Genomic DNA, 20,236 nt, shown 5'->3' on the forward strand with positions numbered 1-20,236 from the left:
ACATTTCCCTATAGACACTTATGAATTAGGCATTAAGCATAATGGACATGTTGTTATCAATTGTTTTATTGTCAAGTTAGAATCATATCTATTACAGCAAGTTATTTATATAGCAAATCTCAAATAGCTATATAAATAACAGAAATCTTTAATTAAAATGTAATTTTATAAAGATTTTCAACCATGATTAAATTAATGGTGATTTAACATTATACATAAATACAATTAGACTACATGGATAAGTGAATATAAAACATCTATAAAAATAATTTCTCTGAGGTAATAATTGTTTAGTTGTGTTATGATAAGTTTTTTTAGGTTAGTGCATCTGGTAAGTGTATGGAATATTCTAATTTGCTTCTAAAGGTACAATTGTATGTTTTAAAGTGCTGTATGTTGCTACTGAACATCGACGTGTGTGTGTGTGTGTTTGTGTTTATTCATTATTCAATAGAGATATTTCCCAGTCCTCTTCTATAAATGTATTTACACTACTTGACTTCAAATGTTATTTTTTAGTTCAACAGCCCTCACCAACAAAACATTTCATGGGTAGAGCACCTTCTTCTGTGAAACACATGATCCCCTGAGCTGAATCACGTGCTTTTATCAGGATCTGTCATATTGCTAAAGGCTCTATCCCTCCTGACAAAGCTAATTGACCTGGGAAGAGCATGAAACCCACGTTTTTACAGGACTCCACCTTGCCCTTCACAGTTGAAGGGTAAAAGGATAGGCAGCTGATTCACAATGATTCACAAAAAGAGTATGCTCCCCGAAATATTCAAACTGGAACTAGGAAAGAACGTCAGTCCCTTTTTTTTTTTTTTTTTTTTTGTGGTACGCGGGCCTCTCACTGCTGTGGCCTCTCCCGTTGCGGAGCACAGGCTCCGGACGTGCAGGCTCAGCAGCCATGGCCCACGGGCCCAGCCACTCCGCAGCACGTGGGATCCTCCCGGAGCAGGGCACGAACCCATGTGCCCCGCATCGGCAGGCGGACTCCCAACCACTGCACCATCAGGGAAGCCCTAAAATTTGACTCTCTTTTTTATTTTTTTATTTTTTGCGGTACGCGGGCCTCTCACTGTTGTGGCCTCTCCCATTGCGGAGCACAGGCTCCGGACGCGCAGGCTCAGCGGCCATGACTCACGGGCCCAGCCGCTCCACGTCATGTGGGATCCTCCCGGACCGGGGCATGAACCCGTGTCCCCTGCATCGGTAGGCGGACTCTCAACCACTGCGCCACCAGGGAAGCCCTGTCAGTCCCTTTTTGATGGCAAGGCTATGAAACACTAAAAGGGACTTCTGACAATGGCCATATTTCCAAAATTCATGTTGAAATAACTAATCTAAGGGCCATAATAATTTTTAGAATCCTTAAAAATATTATGATGTTCCTAGGCAGTTACATACAAAATAGAACACTGTTCTGATGAAAAAATATATAGAAATGTTGCAAAATAAATTAGAACATGTCACCTAAAACTTTTTGAGGTAGTCTAGGAAGTCAAGTTCCTGGTTTCTAAAGTCTATAAATTCCAGCTAAACTATATAACTTCCCATAATTCAGTAAGCCTCACAAAGGACTTTCAACTAGCTAAAACTAGGATGATGACACTTGTAAAAAAACAAAAAAAAAGTCAGCACACAGAGATAAATAAGTAAATCAGAGAACTATTATGATAGTAGTATTACAAAGCACATTGTTTTCACAAAGAAATTTGCAAAAACCTGTACCAGTGGGTCATAAAAATTCATGGCCCAGAAAACATTTTGGTAGAGTCTTACAAGAGGAAGAGTGTCCCTGGAAGAAGAAGATCAAGTGCAAAGGAAGAATTGATACTTGTTGATACACCAAGTATTACAAGTATAGTAACGTTTCCCCTTGCCCCATTAGACAAAATGGCGTATATTAAGATTAGTACTTTAACATTTTATACACTTTCCATATAGTTGAGAATTTATGAATTGTAAACTGTGAAAAACCTTTAGTATGCAGTCTCTGAGGTGGCCCCTGATGTTTCCTACTTTTTGATATTCATACCCTTAAGTAATTCCTTTTCCTCAAATGTTGGGTAGGTATAGTGACTCACTTCTAATAAATTGAACATAGCAAAATTAATGAGGTGTCACTTTCAAGATTAGGTTATGAAAGGACCATGGCTTCTATCATGGGTACTCTTTCTCACTTTCCCTTAGATTGTTCCCCTGGGGGAATCCAGCTACCAGGTTGTATTGAAGCCCTACCTAGTGGACCATATGACAAGTGACTGAAAACTGACAACAATTGTGTTAGTGAGCTGGAAGCAAAAACCATCGCTGCCTCCCCCTAGGCAAGTCTTTGAATAAGACCATAACCTGTGCTGCTGCCTACACTGGGATCTCATGAACCTGAACCTGAGGCCTCCAGCTAAGTCAAACCTAGATTCCTGATCTCCAGAAATAGTGAGATAATAAATATTGGTTGTTTTAGGCTGCTAAATTGGACTGATTTGCAATACAGCAATAGATAATCCATATACAACTGCACTGTAGTTGTCAGTGATTTGCAAAATACAAAGGACCATTTTAGTTCTTGTCATCCTGTTCACTTTGCATAATGTTTGGGGAAATTAAAATCAAAGCCATAACAAAACAAAAATCCAAACAAACAAACAAAAATCATGATAAACATTTATTCTTGGAATAATGTATTTAAATGTCTTTTTATCTCCACATCTTATTTTATAAAGAAATAAATTATTGCTGTTACGGCCAGTGCTCAAGATGAACCACTTGTCATATTCAAATTCTCAGCTCATCCTCCTAGAGGATACCATACCATCCAGTAATCACGCTCCTTGTTTTTTACCCAAAGGAGCTGAAAATTTCTTTTGACATAAAAACCTACACAAGACTATTATAGCAGCTTTATTTATCACGGCCAAAACTTGGAAGCCACCAAAATGTTCATCAGTTGGTGAATAGATAAATAAACTGTGGCACATCTACACAAGGAAACATTATTGTTAAAAAGAAAAAGAAATGAGCTACCAAGGCATGTAAAGACATGGAGAAACAATAAGTGCACATTACTAAATGAAAGAGGCCAATCTGAAAAGGTTACATACTCTATGATTCCAATTATATGACATTCTGGAAAAAAAACAAACAAACTATGGAGCCAATAAAAATATCAGTGGTTTCCAGGGGTGGGGTGGGGAGAGGTGAATAGGCAGAACAAAGAGGATGTTCAAGACAGTGAAAATATTCTGTGTGATACTATAATGGTGGTCATTCTACATTATACATTTGTCCAAACCCATAAAATATATAATACCAAGAGTAAACCCTAAGTTAAACTATGGACTTTAGGTGATTATTATGTGTAAATATAAGTTCATCCTTGGTCAAACAAAAAGTACAATTTTGGTGATTGATGTTGACAATGAGGGATGCTATTTAAGTGCAGGGGCAGAAGATACATGGGGAACCTCTGCATCTCCTTCCCAATTTTGTTGTAAATCTAAAACTCCTCTAAAAAAAAAAGCCTTATAAAAGAGGATTATATTTTAGAAATAATAATTAGACATGAATTTAAGATGCTATTATACAACTCAGAAGGATAATTCTAAGTATAGTGGATATCCTAAAAAGTGTATAATGAAGACTATAAAATGCCCAAACTGATTCAAACTATTAAAATGTATAATACCAAAGTATTCAAAATGAAATGTCTACTAATCACTACAAAATAGCTGATAGATAATATTTATTTATAAATCAAGAGAGGTTTAGAATATTTCTGCAGAATGTCCAAGGACTGAATGAATAGCCAGATACTTAAAATTACTCTAAATTCCAGGAGAATAACTACAGTGAGTCTCTTTTTTTAGATAGCTTTATTGAGGTACACTTGATATACAAAGAATTGTATATATTTAATGTGTATAATTTCATGAGTTTGGACAAATGCAAACACTGGCAATATCATCACCAAAATCAAGGTGATAAATACATCAATGCTTTCCAAAGTTTCTTTGCATGTTTTTGTTTTATTTTGTTTTTTGTGGTAAAAAATATTTAATGTGAGATCAACCTTATTAACATATTTGGATGTGCACAACACTACATTGTTAAGTATAGTCACTATGTGGTACAGCAGGGCTCTAGAATTTAATCTTCTAGCATAACTGAATTTTTACAACCATTGAACAACAGCTCCCCATTTCCTCTATTCTCTTAGCTCTTTACAACCACTACTGAATTATATGCTTCTGCAAGTTTGACTATTTTGGAAACCTCATATAAGTGGAATCATACAGTACTTGTCCTTCTGTGACTGACTTGTTTTACTTAGAATAATGTTCTCCAGGCTCATGCATGTCACATATAGTAGAATTCTATTCTTTTTCAGGGTTGAATAATATTCCATTATTATTGAATATATACCAAAACAAACTAGGTATAGAAGGAAGATACCTCAAAATTATAAAAGCATATATGAAAAGCTTGGAGCTAATATCACTCAATGTTAAAAAAATAAAAAGTTTTCTTCAAAGATCCAGAAGAAGATAAGGAGCCCATTCTCACCTACTTCTATTCAACATTGTACTGGAAGTTCTAGCCGAATAAATAAGGAAGAAAAAGTAAAAGGAATACAAAGAGAAAGGAAGAAGTAGAACTATCTCTGTTTGCAGATGACATGACCTTATAGGTAGAAAATCCTAGAGACTCCATAAGACAAAAACAAAACCAAATAAACAAATAAAAACCCTGTTAGAATGAAGAAACAGATTCAGTAAAATTGGCAGTTTGCAAAATCAACACACAAAAATCAGTTGTGTTCCTATACACTAATGATGAACAATCCATAAAGGAAATTCAGAAAACAATCCTATTTACAGTAGCATTGAAAATAATAAAATACTTACGAATAAACTTAAGGAGATAAAATCACTGTGTACTGAAAACTACAAAACATTGATAAAACAAAATAAATTAAAGGAGACATGAATAATGGAAAGACATCCTGTACTCAAGGATTATAAGGCTAGGCTTAATATTGTCAAAATGTCCATACTACCCAAAGAAATCTACAAATTTAATGCTATGCTAGTCTAATCACAATTCCAATGGTACTTTTTCACAGAAATAGAAAACTATTATCTTAAATTTTTTATGAAACTACAAAATACCCAACATATATAAAACAATCATGAGAAAAAAGAACAAAACTGAAGGCTTTATACTTCCTGATTTCAAAATATATTACAAAGCTACAGTAATTAAACAGTATGGTACTGGCATAAATATAGACATATAGACCAATAAAACAAGACAGAGAGTTCAGAATTAAACCCATGCATATAAGGTCAATTGGTCTCTCATGAGGGTGCCAAGAGTAAGAATATGGGGAACTGAGTTTTTTCACCAAATAGTAATGGGAAAAGTAGATACATGCATGCAAAAAATGAAATTGGATACCTAGGTTACTATACACAAAAATCCACTTAAAATGAGTTAAAAACTTAGATGTAAAACCTGAAAATGTAAAATTCCTATAAGAAAACATGGGGAAAAACCTTCTTGACACTGGTCTTGGCAAAAATTTCTTGAATATGACACAAAGCATAGAAAATAAAAGCAAGAGTAGATTAGTGGGACTACATCAAACTAAAAAAATCTTCTGCACAGCAAAGGAGACAATCAACAGAATTAAAAGGCAACATATAGGACGCATGAAAATATTTGCAAACCATATATCTGATGAGGGCTTAATTTCCAAAATACATAAGTAACTCCTACAAGTCAATAGCAAAACAAAACAAAGACAATGAATAACCCAAATTTAAAAATGGGCAAAGTATTTGAGCAGACATATCTCCAGAGAAGACATACATATAGCCAACAGGTATATGAAAAGATGCTCAACATCATTAATTATCAGGGAAACACAAATTAACACTATAGTGAGAGACCACCTCATACCTGTTAGGCTGGCTATTGTCAAAGAACAAAAGATAAAAAGTGTTGGCAAGGTTGTGGAGAAATTGGAATCCTTGTACACTGTTGGTAGGAATGTAAAATGGTGTAGCAACTATGTAAAACAGTATGGAGGTCCCTCAGAAGATTAAAAATAGAACTACAATATGATCCAGAAATCCCACTTCAGGGTATATATCCAAAAGAATTCAAATTATGATCTCAAAGAGATGTCTGTATTCTCATGTTCATTACAGCATTATTCTCAATGGCCAAGATATGGAAACATGAGTGTCCATTGATAGGCAAATGAATAAAAAGAATGAATAAAGAGCCTGTCTAATAAGATAAAAAATACCAGCAATTTGGAAAATAAAACTACTGAGTGTGTATGTCTGTGTGTGTATATGATATTCTAGTGAGATAATTATAAGATTACTAACAGAAGAAATAAGAAAAAACAGAGATATTATGATAAATTGAGATGAACTCAATGAGCATTGGATGTCTCTGACAATAAAGATCACTAAGTATATAAAAATAGTTACTAGGAATTAAATAATTTCAAGGAAACAAAGGTCTTTGGGACCCGGGTTTTTTTTTAGAGTAGAAAGCATATTCTAAAGAGCCCAGTGTGCATTTAATGCTCAAATATTTTATTAGTATTTGTGTTTAACATAAATATTCACATGTACCTTTGAAACTTTAATCCTAAATATAATACCTTTATGTTCCATCACATTTTTAGGATAATATGATTAACCATGGGAGGAAATATATAAAATTATCCTAAAATAACAAAAGATATCAGACAAAACTTACTCTAAACACTAATTCTAACAAAACAAAAAACAAAACAACATGCAACTATCAATCCTGAAGACATATAACATGTAGTATCACCTTTAAGAATTCTGACAACTGAGTGTCAATAGTCCATAAATAACTAGGTATTATCATCTTTGAATAATAATTATAATACACAAACTTTTGTTTACCTGTTATTTTATGAAAACTGACATTCCCTATAGGAGAAACACTTGGGAGAAATTTTAAAAGATATGGTTCAAAATGTATTTAGAAATCTTTGACTAATAGTCTAAAGTTTTGCCTTGCTATTCATGATATAATTCAATCACATAGAAAGAGTCAGTTTATTATTTAGAAAACAATGCACTCTTATCTAAATAAGATTAACAAAGGTCATAACTCATAGCATCTTAGTATACATGGTAAATGATCTTGTGCCTTTCCATGTTATTTTTACTCAGTAATTGCTCTCTCTGGGGGAAAAAAAAAAAAAGACACTATCTTGGATAATTTTACAGTGCAGTCTAATCAGCATTTCTATAGTTGCCAAAAAATCCTTAGAGTACTCTGAGCTCAAAAAAAGGTTATATATTGTCGGAGTGTTATCCAATTTTCAAAAGGAAAAAGGAAGACTAAAAAAAACAAAAAAAAACAAAACAAAAAATTGAGTTTTTTTTTCACATTGAAATTTTTATTTCACACAGACACATATAAGCACACACACATAAACATATGGTATACATACACACAACACATTACTTGACTGTGTGTTTCATAGTATCACCATTTATATATTAGCTTGAGAGAGAGAGAGAGATCATGTATTCGTTTCCCAGAAATAAATTTTATAATTAGGTCCATAAGGACAAACACAAATTTAAAACAAGAGACTTAATTCTTAATTCTCCATGTTAAAATTAAGGGGAGAGATTTTTGGTTTTTTCCCAGTTTCCTTTTCTTGGAGTGTTTACTAGAGAAAACTTGTGATGCATATAACTATATATGTGAAATATATATATTTCAAAGCTAGAACATATTTATTTATTTTAAAATCTCATAATGTCATAGATATAATCAAAGATCTAGTTGATATAACAAAGGAATTGATTTTAAAACAATATCTCAGAGAATAGGTTATGGATTAAAAAAATAAAAACCCAAATCATTTAACATGTTTTTAAAAATACAGAAATTTATGTTTCACATTATTTAGTAAGTAAAACAGTCATTACATTCCTTAACCCGTATCTCTGCTTTTGTAAAACACAATCATATTTAATAATTATGCTGCCCCAGTACACTCATGGTAAATAATTTGGTTGTCATATACACAAGCTACAACAGAACAGCCCTGGTTATTGTTATGACAGTCATCAACTGTGGAAGGGTATTCTAGCGGAATTGTGTAGCAGTAAAAAGTCACTGAAAAAAAATCCTTCATGGCAAAGCAAATTTTTTGTTTGGTTGATGGTTGAAGTAGGTAATGACTTGTAAAATGGCAATATAAAAACACCCCTAAGGACTTCCCTGGTGGTGCAGTGGTTAAGAATCCGTCTCCCAATGCAGGGGACGCAGGTTCGATCCCTCATTGAGGAAGATCCCAAATGCTGCGGAGCAACTAAGCCCGTGAGCCACAACTACTGAGCCCGCGTGCCACAACTACTGAAGCCTGTGCACCTAGAGCCTGTGCTCTGCAACGAGAAGACACTGCAATGAGAAGCCCGCACACTGTAACAAAGAGTAGCCCCCGCTCACTGCAACTAGAGAAAGCCTGCATGCAGTAACGAAGACCTAATCAGCCAAAAATAAATAAGTAAATAAATTTATATTAAAAAAAACCCTCCCCCCAAACCAACTACAGTGTCCACATTTGCACCACTATATATTGTGAGGAGATGGGATATAGTTTGGCAGAGGAGAAAACTACAATAAACCAGCTGACTTAATGCTGTTAGGTAAGCTTTTTTCCTGCATCCATAATTTTGAGATATATTTTGGTCTTTATAATAAACAAATATCACCAGGATGTGTTTAGCTCTGGTGGTGTTTTTATATTAAAATATGTTGAGATGCTTTAATCTGAGTTCTGAGTCTCTTTTTTCCTAGTCATGAAAGTTTTCTTTCAAAACGTTTATTTTTTGTTGTTTTTGTTTTTGAAGGGCTATTTACATTCATAATTTTTCTCTCTGTCCTCTCCTACGTATAAAATACTATTGGGCTTATTGTATCAAGATTTTTCTCTTTTCCCTAATTTTTATATCACTTTTATATTATTATTGGTTCTTTCGAGTTTTACTGCTTTCAAGACTGATCTTAATTAAGCGTTTTCAATTTTCTAGAACTCCTAATTTATTTCCTACATCTCCTTTTACACATCATCAGGGTGCCTGTTTTTTTTTTTTTCTTAAATATTTGAACAACAATGTATCTATATCAGAAACTTACAAGACTTCTTTACCTATTATACTGAAACTATTTTTGTTTCAATTATATTAAAAATGATAATTAGTTTTCTAAAAAGAAAATTCATTGCCTATAGTTGGCTTATCCTCAGATCTCTGGATATCTGTAAGATTATTTTCTCTTTTATTGCGGTAATGTTCCTAACTTTTCTGGTTTTGTAATACAAAAGTTTTTATTAAAACCTTCGAATCTCATTAATGATATGTAATTATTATTATGACTGTTATGTTTTTATGTTTTTTTAATTTGTCTTTTCCCTGTTTATATCTTTGGCTTAAAGAAATTTAATGTTTATGTAGTAATATTGATTGATCATTTTATGTTTAATGTCCTTGTTTTTTTTAATCTTCCCCTCTTCTAGTACCATAAGATAATCTCATTTTCTTTAAAAGCATAAATAGCCTATGTCTTTAATCAATTTGGTAAACCTTTATTATGTCAATTTATCTACTTTTTACAAGGATGACCTGTGGTGCCAGTGCCTTTCATTTCCTAATGTATTTTAATCTGTAACTCCAATTTGGACCTATACCAAGTCCTGAAGTTTATATTACACAGCTTCCTAAGGACTCCACAAAGTCCACTAGATCTATTTTCCAAACCAAATGGATGTTGATATCTGTTTTATCAGCCCCTCCTCCATTATTTTCCCTTAAGAGTTCTTGATTATTTATGAATATGCACTCTTCCACATGAAGTTTTGGATCAGTCTAGATTATTGACTCATTCAGTAAATGTTACTTATCTGTGCCAGCATAATTTCAGGTACTAAGTATACAATATGCAAAACACAAAAATCCTCATCCTTACGGAGTGTACATTCTCATGAGAAAGAAAATGGGCAAGATATATGACAAAACTATACAGTATATTATGCTGTGATAATGCTAAATATGACAGATATAGCATGTTTATTAATCAGCCGTTTCTGTGTTGATTAATCGCCAAAATATCTTAGTAGCTTACAACAAATATTTAATTCTATCTTGCATTATATAAGAACTATGACTAAGCTACAACTACTAGGTTAGGCTCAATTCCAAGTGAATTTTCATTTCAGAATATGAGCTGAAAAGGCAATCATTGGGAAGGAAAGATTAGGAACACAGAATGAAACCACTTAAAGGCATTTAAAGTGGTTTATGGCATGTCTTCTAATATTCTGTTAGCAAAACAAAGTCATTGGCAAAGCACAGTTAAAGTAGCAAGGACATATATGCCACCTACAGGAAAGCATGATAAGGGAGGGAAAGAAATAATTGTGAACAAATAATACAATCCGTTCACTGTCCACTCTCTAGACTAAAATAACTATGTGCCCCTTAGAGGTAAAATCCACTTACTTGCTCCCTGACACCCCCAAATCTCTTTAAAACATGGCACCAGTCTTGATTTCAAGACCTTTTGATATAATCATATACAATGTGGCTTTTCTTGTTCCAGAGACCACTGAATTAGGACACATTATTTGCCCACCAAAACTTCAATATATAACTGGGGATGAATAAGGACAAAGTTGTTGAAATAAACACCCTGTTTAAAAGGGAAAATATGTCAGTGGCTCATAGCAATTCAGAAATTATTGTCTGCAATCATTAAAAGTGTTTCTGTCCTTAAGTCTCTAAGGCTAATTTATTTGTTGAACCCTTTACATTTGCATTTTTAGCCCTAAAAGTCATGAAATTTCTAGTTTCCTCCTCTTCTCTTTAGAAAATACATGATTTTTTTTTTCTGAGCTGACCTCTTTCTTGTAGTATCTTATCAAATACAGCTAATAAAAATCAACTCATATTATAGACACTCCCTCTTAATATCTCTTCTCCTAAAGCCATAGCTTCATTAGGTACATTTTCTGCCTTCCAAATTATCCTAGGAAAATATTTATCAAAGAAAAACACAGTCAACTTCTAGCATCCTATAAGCATTACTTCATACTTTTTCTTCTTCAAACACAAATCCACATAATTTATTGCTGTTGGTGTCTTGGTCAAATTAACTGGTGAATCCTAAATTCAATGGGAAAATATCTTCTAATCACTGGAAAGCATGGCAGAGACAGGGAGAGAACAATTAAATCTACCAGGGAAGGTAAGAGAGACACCAAGTATTTGAGGATGAGAAGTCAGTAAAATACTATTCCAAACAGAATTCTCTGAGGAAGACAAATGAGAATGAATGTTGTATAATGATTGCAGCCTCTGACACAAACATCTTAAGTAGTTTTCCAATGAGGTTCTCTGAACAGTGAATTCATTCTTTTTTTTTTAATGTATCTTTATATCATCTTCATTTTTAATGCAATTTAGTGTGCTAAAGATTACTAGAGTAACAGTTTTTCCCCCTTCTCATCAATTTTGAACCCAATTCTCTATTGTCATCTGTACTCTGCTTTTGTTGATAATAAGTTCATAGTGAGTTAAATGGTTTTCTCTTTGGTTTTGGAATTCTAAACTTCACCATAACAAATCTAGGTGATAGTATTTTTCCACTCTGTTTGGAGCTTCTAATAATTATTTATCTAAGGTTTCATGTCTGTATTTATTCTTGAAAACTCTTAGTCTACTTTTTTGTTTTTGTGTTTTGAACACTGTCTCACCATTTTCTTTGGTGTCTTCATATGAAAGTCCTATGATTGTACATTGAAGCTTTTTTCCTTTGGTACATATTTCTCTCTCTCTCTCTCTCTCTCTCTCTCTCTCTCTCTCTCTCTCTCTCATCTTCAGCTTCTCAGATGCATTCTGGCTATTTTTCTTCAAACATATCTTCCAGTTTACTTACTCTGTATTCAGCTGTGTCTAATCTATTCCCCTAATGTCAATGTCTACGTTGCATCTTCTGTTGATTGATAAGTACAGTTTTTCCATTTTTCATTTCAGAGCAAGCCCTGGTTTCATACCAGACACCTAACTCTAGTAACATCTCTACTAAATTCCTGTAATTATATACTTCCTCCTTTCTCCAGGGCTAACAAGCTAAGATGCTAGCTCCCAGTGCCTACATCCTGCCTTATATTCTCTCTGGGCTCTCACAACATCAGCTTGCAAATTTCCCCCTTGAAGTGCAGATTCACTCACAATACTACAACCACATGAAAATATAAATTAAAATTTATTGAAGGAAAACATAATTACATCAGTATCAGAATGCACATAATTCCCTAATCTCTTATTTGTCCAGAGTATGACATTTAGGCTTCACAGAACTCTACAACAGAGCTCCGGTAGAAAGGAACTCCCACTCCTATAATGTTCTCTATATTTACAAGGTCAGGAGACAGAGAGCACTTCAGCACCTGGGCAAATATGCAAGAGGGGAAGCTCCCTAGCTGAAGAGGTGGCTATATTGGAAAGAAGAAGCCTCTGAGTTCTATAGCTGGTGCCAGCTTATAGAGACTAGACTTGTCATATCAAACAAGTCTTCAACTTGTTTTTCCTCATTCCTCTAAATTTAAGCTCCTTTTTAATATTGTTGAGTTGTTGTCAAAATGTTGATTATGTATACACCTACATTTCTTTTTTTGTAAATAACATGAAGGTTGGTTCACTCTTGGCAACTATATTTTCCATGGAAAAAAATTAGAAAGTGTGTAGAGAGAATTTTTTCTATGAATGAAACTTCTGTTACACCAAATGTCTACTACAGAGTCTATAGCATTTTTGATGCCTTAAATTATTTTAAGATAGAATTTCTCCTTATCTGGGAAAGGTAAATATACTGGAACATTTATGATTTAAATGCCTGGATGTGAAGCTTAGACTTGTTGAGCTATGAGGTGGTGCAATGTGTATTATTGAATTTTAGGTATCAAATTGTTTATAGTACATTAGTAGTGTCTTTTTTTCCCCTTAGTTTGAATATATGTGAATAATTTCTAAGTGATATTCTACCTCATTAGCAAGTTTTAAAGATACCTCTAAATAGTGCTAATGTTACCTATTTTGGTGTTAAGACTACATAATTTTATGTGACATAGAGATACAGATATTATTTCATATTTTTCTGAATATTCCATAATTTCATATGTGATCCTTTTCCAATAATTTCTTAGACTCCATCATAAAATGTTAATGATTAGCTGAAGTACATTTAAGAAAGGAAGACTTCATGGGAATAATAAAAGAGAATTTGGTTCATTGAAGCTTGTCCCTTTTTTTTTTTTTTTTTTTGCGGTACACGGGCCTCTCACTGTTGTGGCCTCTCCCGCTGCGGAGCACAGGCTCCGGACGCGCAGGCTCAGCGGCCATGGCTCACGGGTCTAGCCGTTCCGCGGCATGTGGGATTTTCCCGGACCGGGGCACGAACCCGTGTCCCCTGCATCGGCAGGTGGACTCTCAACCGCTGCGCCACCAGGGAAGCCTGAAGCTTGTCCCTTTTAATATACTTTTTTCCCAGGATAGTCTTGATTCTAATTGATTTTAAAAAGACCTCGTACCTTTCCTTCAGTAGCTTTACCAGGTGAGCAAATAAGTCATTTCCTAAGATTAACCCTATGCCCTAGCCTATAAGAACTGTAATCAACTGATCATTACATTTATTTTGACTAGTTAATATTTTTATTACATGAATAAGATTTACTTGGGAAAGTGACCACCTTTACACAAGATACATATTTATTTATGATTCTGGGAGAAAGTTGATTGACACGTAAGTGGTTAAGATACTGTAATATGATTTATCCAGGATGTCTGACATCATAGGGTTAACCAGAGAGTTTCAAAATCTCTACATTAAATTGTTTTATGCAGATATAGTATACATTGGAAATGCTACTTTCAAATTAAAAAAAAAGACACACAAGGAATCTGGGATTTCCCTGAATCTAAGACACTTGTATTGGATACTAATCATTAAGCATTACGTTAAGCTCTGCCTGTAATGTTTTTAATACATGAATAAAATCAAAGACTAATTCTACAGCTATTCAAATGCCACACATTAAAAGGACAATTGTCCTATATCAGAATATTCACCGTAATTGGGAATAATACCTTTAAAATTGCTTAACCTACATTCTACGTTATCATTTGTCAACAGGCAGCATTGCAAAGCTGATTCTCCTGTACAAATTTATTTTCTTCAAAGTAATGATACAATGGGCCACTTTTTAACACTCTCTCACTTTTAATCATAAACATGATTCATAAAAAACTGAAAAAACTGTAAACTTATAAATCCCAACTGAAAATCATTCTTACTTTTTTCAGCATTCTATGAAGAATTAGAAATTGATTTGTAAAGACTAACTAGTAACAATCAAATCATTTCTAAGAAATATATGTCCATGTCCATAAAAACACATATCTATACAAAACAGAATAAGTAAAGAAAAAAAATCAGTCTACAACTCTGTCATAGCATACAGCCAAATAGGTTAAAACAAATCATAAAATGATTGATGTGTTATGACCAGTTAGTTTCTAAACAGGCAATTTCAAATTATTCCAAAATATCCAACCTTAAAAGAATTCCACAAACTTATTTATTTATAGCTGTTATCTTGTCTGAAAGAATATTCTCTTCAGGTGTATGTATCTTGTTTAATAGAATGAATATAAAATAAAATAATTTTTTCAATTGTCTTTATATACTGTCTCATAACATAGATAAATATATTTTGTCTTTAATAAGGTTGAATGAAAAACTATTTACAATAGACCAATAACTTGCCTGTTTTATCATTAATTAGAGAATTCCAGCTCTCTTTCAAAATGTATACTTTCAATTTAGCCAGGTTAAATATCAAATTGATATACTATTTATTTAAGTATCTTCCATGATATTTCAACTTAAACAAATGGAGAGGTCTTTCCATTCTGGACCTGATGGAATTGTATATATCTGACTAACTCTCCCATCAAATAGAACTATACAAGCTGCACAATATACATAAAATGACTGCCATTGGAGAGAATTCAATGCAGCGAGGCTTGGATGAGGTATGGTCCTTGAGGGAAAGGAAGCATAACAAGATGAGTTTTACATTCTCAACGACTCAGGGCATTTTTTTTAATATGCTCTGCTATGGAAAAGAGACCAAATTACATACTTTGTGAAACAGAGGTTGGGGTTAAAGGACAGGCACAGTAGCTGAAATGAGAATAAAGGTACAAAGAAGAAACCTCAGAGAAATGAACCCCAAAATTTGAATGCAATTTTCCCTGTGATAATTATAGATATATATACTAAATTTGCATATGTGGAGACTCAAAGAAAGCAAAGCTGGAAGACAAAAGACCTAAGCAGACATTTCAGCAGGCATGAGGCACCAAGAATCAGAGTTTGTAAATGCTTGTGACTCCAGTTGATATTAGAGAAAAATTAGTTTTTAGGAGTAAGAGTATTCCTACTTCCCAGGAATAAGGGGAAAAATGAACTTAACCAGTTATAACAAAGTCTAACTAATTTAGGTAATCATATTCTATATATCTGCAAGAAGAAAAACAACTCTCTGTGGAGGAAGGTGACATAATCAGGAACTTCTACAATCGTTTATCCATAATGTTCAATTAATAGTAATAAGACACGCTTAAAAATGGAAAATGACCAAAACCAAAAAGGAAACAAGCAATAAAAAGACGCAGATATGATGTTGATTTAGGAATTATTAGGAAAGGATTTTGAAATAATTAAGATTAAGGCTTAAGAACATATAGAAAAAAGGTGAAGAATTGTAGCAAATACCAATAATGTATATTTAATAAGTCAAGGGAAAATGATAGAGCCAAAAAATGTCAATGCTGAAGCATATAGTTAATAAATTTGATACACAAGTTTAATTGGAGGATAAACATGGTGGAAAAGGTTAGTGAACTAGTATATAGGTCAATATAAAATAGCTAGGTCAAAAAAGAGAGATAAAAAAATATGTATATATAGAAGAGTAGACTGATGGTGCATAGTTAAAAGACCAAACATGTATACTTTTGCAGAACCAGTAGTTAAGAAGTGAGGAAATAAGATAGAAGAAATATTTTAGTAAATGCTGACCAAAATTCCCTGGAACTCAATAAAAGATAGCTTTAAAATGCCTTATAATTGAAAAGCAGATTCTTAAAAAAGTAAATACCTCCTAGGTACAACATAGTTAAACTTCTGGAAAGTTAAGCACAGAATATCTTAAAATAAGAAAGATCCATTAAAGTAGAATAAACTATAGTAAAATGATAATAAGACTGAGACTGATTTTTTTTAACAGACAAGATGGTGGTCAGCAGACATTACATCATTAATTATTGAAATAGAAAAAAATATCCTTCAAGCTAGAATTCCATTTCCATTGGAAGTTACCCTTTTAAAAATGTAGGAAAAAGAATGTTTATGAAAAAAACTAAAAAGGAAAAAAATCATTGATAGTAGACTAGCACTAAAGGAACAGAAAGGGATTTTTAAAGAAAATTTAGAATTTCCTTTAAAAACGATTAATGACTATAGAAGGAAAAATGGAAAATAAAGAAAATAAATAGCACCAGGCAGGAAGGATAAATTATAATTGACTTAAAACATGATTCTTTAACAAAACAAAACAAAACAAAATTACAATTTCACATAAGGCTTAATTTATAAGATGACAAAAATAGCAAAAATCAAAGATTTTTAAAGTTTAAAGTTATTCCATTTTTCAAGTGATAAATTATATTTTAAGGTGGAATGAAATAAATTGAAATGTCTAGAGGAAACATTAAAGAAAAATAGAAGAAAGTAAAATAAAAAATATTGATGGAGGATAAAATGAACAAAATTAAATACATGAATAATTCATAGAAAGTAAGGAAAGAGAGAAAAGAAACGAAAGAAACAAGTAGCAAGATGATAGACTTAAATAGAAATGTACCAGTAATTAATTATAAGTATAGTAAATAAAAATAAACAACAAAAATGTGAAACCAGATTAAAACAAATCAACAAAAACTTAGTGTCTTAAATAAAACTTTAAAAAAAGAACAATATAGTAAAAAAGTAAAATGAAAAATATTATACCATCCAACTGTTAACTAAAAAAAGGAAAACGAAATATCTGGAATAGTTATATTAATATCAGGTAAATTGGACTTTAAGTTATGAACCATTATTAAAGAGAGATGTTTCACAGTGACATACTTTCAAAGAGGAAGATATCATACCTTAAATCTGTGTGCATCTGGTAACATGATTTCAAACTATATCTGACCAAAATAAAACAAAACCAAAAAATACTAATAGAAAATAAAAGAATAAATAGAAAAATCCAGTATCATAATGGGATATAATAACATATATCTCTCAAGAGCTGACAAACAAAACTTCTGTTTGAATACAGAAAATTGCAGTGACATAATGAATAAACTTGAACTAATTTATATATGTAGAAAACTAACCATGAAGCTGTGGAATTTACCTTCTTTTAAATCAAGTACATGCTGACACTTAAAAACACTCTCAAGAAGTTTCAAAATATATACCTGTAACCATGGTAAAATAAACCAGGTATTTTTTAAAGTATGCTAGAAAAACTCCAACTTGGTGGTAATTGAAATATGCACTTCACATTTTGATGGATCAAAGGAGAAGCTTGCTTGCTTGTTTCTTTTAATTTCTGTTTCAAATAAAATATTAATGCCGAATATATTATATGCCATTTAGATTTGTTCTCATGAAAATGCAAATAATAACTTTAAAACAACGGGCCTTCATCTAAAATATTTTACCATCAACAAAATTACATCAATGTCAATATTTCCATCAGTGGTATTACCTCTCTTACCAACATTAAATTTACCCACATCAGTTACAGTTTTCTCATTCTTAGGTTTATGGGAAATACTGCCATCTGCTGAGCTTTTAGGACTTGATCCTCCCAATATTACATTGCACTATATCAACTCGAGTCACAAGCAGGCTAAAGTTGTTGCATGACTTAATTTTGCAATTATTTCAAGTTCTTAGGGGAAGTTTTGTTAAACAATCAAATTTCTACTCTTTGATTATGATTATTTGACATGTCTTCTTCTTGTTTCCCCCAGACTGGTTATTTACTCTTTGAGGACAATTCTCAAATACAACTTCCTTTAGGGTATAGAAGGTTTGCTTTATGAGCTTTCATGGAAGTTACTGATATTTATGCACATTTTCTTTACACAGAATAATAGACCTCAGTGACTTTTTATCTGTCTGAGAATCAATTATGGAATAACCATAACATAGTTAAAACCAGAGAAGGAAATAGCAAGAATCTTAAGAAGTAGAATAGATTCCTTTCAATAGAACTTATATTGAGGAACTTACACCTTGAGATATTGTCTCTGAAGAAGAACTGGGCATCCCTTGTGTCCTCTGAGTAAGGATTCAAGGCACAGATGGGCTGATTTGTCCTCTTTCACTGTGAGTCTGACAAGTAGCTCCCTTTCCTAATTCTTCCTGCCCACATGTAGGCATTACTGGAATTGAGCAGTAGCTGTCCTCTTAGTTGGACATGTACCATCCAATCTCTGTTCTCCCCTATAGCCTCCCTGACACTGGCAGCCCTCTTCCACCTGGACTTTCGTTTGCCTTGTATTCCAGGCCACTGAGTTTGCATCTGCCTAGTGTAGAGAGTCTTTGTAAAGCAAATTATTAGTCTAGTTCACCTGTAACTCTCAAATGCTTACTCAAAACCCATTTACCTTAAATTAAGATACACTGATAACTTTAAATTAAGATACAAGATGTAACAAGCTGATTTTCACAGGCTATAGCAAATTGATAGGAAGAGAAAGACATTGTAAAAAATGCTATGAGGGAATATTTTGCAAAGCTTTGTGTGCCAGATGTTTAAACCAGAGTCAGTCAGTTATGGTGAAACATGGCTCTCTCAAGTGAAGGGAAAAAAAAGTCAGAAGAACTGTAAGCTAAACAAAACAAAAACATCTTTAGAGAAACAATTAGACTACTGGGTCCATTTGATGACTGATCTTTATAGAATTTGAACTGTATATAGATTTCATGGTGCATTTCATGGTGCTTCATGAACGCAAGTCCTCATAGTACATCATTTTTTTTTTCCTCCATGCGGTTTGCAAAGTTTCCGACTATATATCTAGCCACTTGGTGAGTTATAATGCTTGTGGGAAAATTAAAGAATACTTTACTGCAAGCTACTCTTGTCATGGTGACACCAAATCATTCTGAAAACAGCAATGTGTTTAGTGCAATATGAGTGCACAATAAAATATCTTTTAAACAAATCAGAGTGTGAGGTTCCAGGTGTGTACTGCCTCTGTTTCAAAACACTAAGAGCATCTCAGCATGTGGCAGGATTGACAGTTGTCAGTCATTCTGCACAGACTGCTACAGACGGAAGACATGTAGATCCCATTGGATATAATGAGTTAATTCAATGAGTGTACGTTTATTCTGTGTCCTTGTCAAGTAAAACAATTGTTTTTTCCTATGAACTGATGCTTCAGCAACTATCATCAATCAAAATAAATTAGGAATATACTTTTCTATATTCATCACCATTACAATTTTCGGTTGATTTCTAAAATCAGTTTTAATGGACTTATCTATTTAAAAATCAGTTGAGGGAGAGAAGGAGGGAGAGAAAGAATGGGAGATATTATTTGTACCAAGATCAAGCATTTATTGAGCCCCTACTGTGTAGAGTTTGAGTTTTTCACTCTATTATAATAAGGGTTATAATACTAATATCTTTAAAATAGTGGTGGTAGAATCTATTTGAAAATAAGGTAGGTTGAAAATAAGGTTGGTGTTGTAAGTTATAATAAAGTTTATATTCAGCTGAGTTCAACAGCACTTTTCTCATAATGAAATATGTGTATATGTATATTGTGTGGAATAAGGGATAAAATGAATACAAAAGTACACTGTAGGGCTTCCCTGGTGGCACAGTGGTTGAGAGTCCGCCTGCTGATGCAGGGGACACCGGTTCGTGCCCCGGTCCGGGAAGATCTCACATGCCGCGGAGCGGCTGTGCCCGTGAGCCATGATCGCTAAGCCTGCGGGTCGGGAGCCTGTGCTCCGC

At 33.2% G+C, this 20,236-nt stretch overlaps 1 protein-coding gene across 5 annotated transcripts in view; it reads right to left on the reverse strand.

The window, feature by feature from the left end:
- CDH18 (cadherin 18) overlaps positions 1-20,236 on the reverse strand; it is a 1,032,515-nt gene that overhangs the window by 120,416 nt on the left and 891,863 nt on the right. The window lies entirely within an intron of this gene.

This window comes from Pseudorca crassidens, chromosome 3, assembly GCF_039906515.1.
Source record: "Pseudorca crassidens isolate mPseCra1 chromosome 3, mPseCra1.hap1, whole genome shotgun sequence".
Lineage (NCBI taxonomy): Eukaryota > Metazoa > Chordata > Mammalia > Artiodactyla > Delphinidae > Pseudorca > Pseudorca crassidens.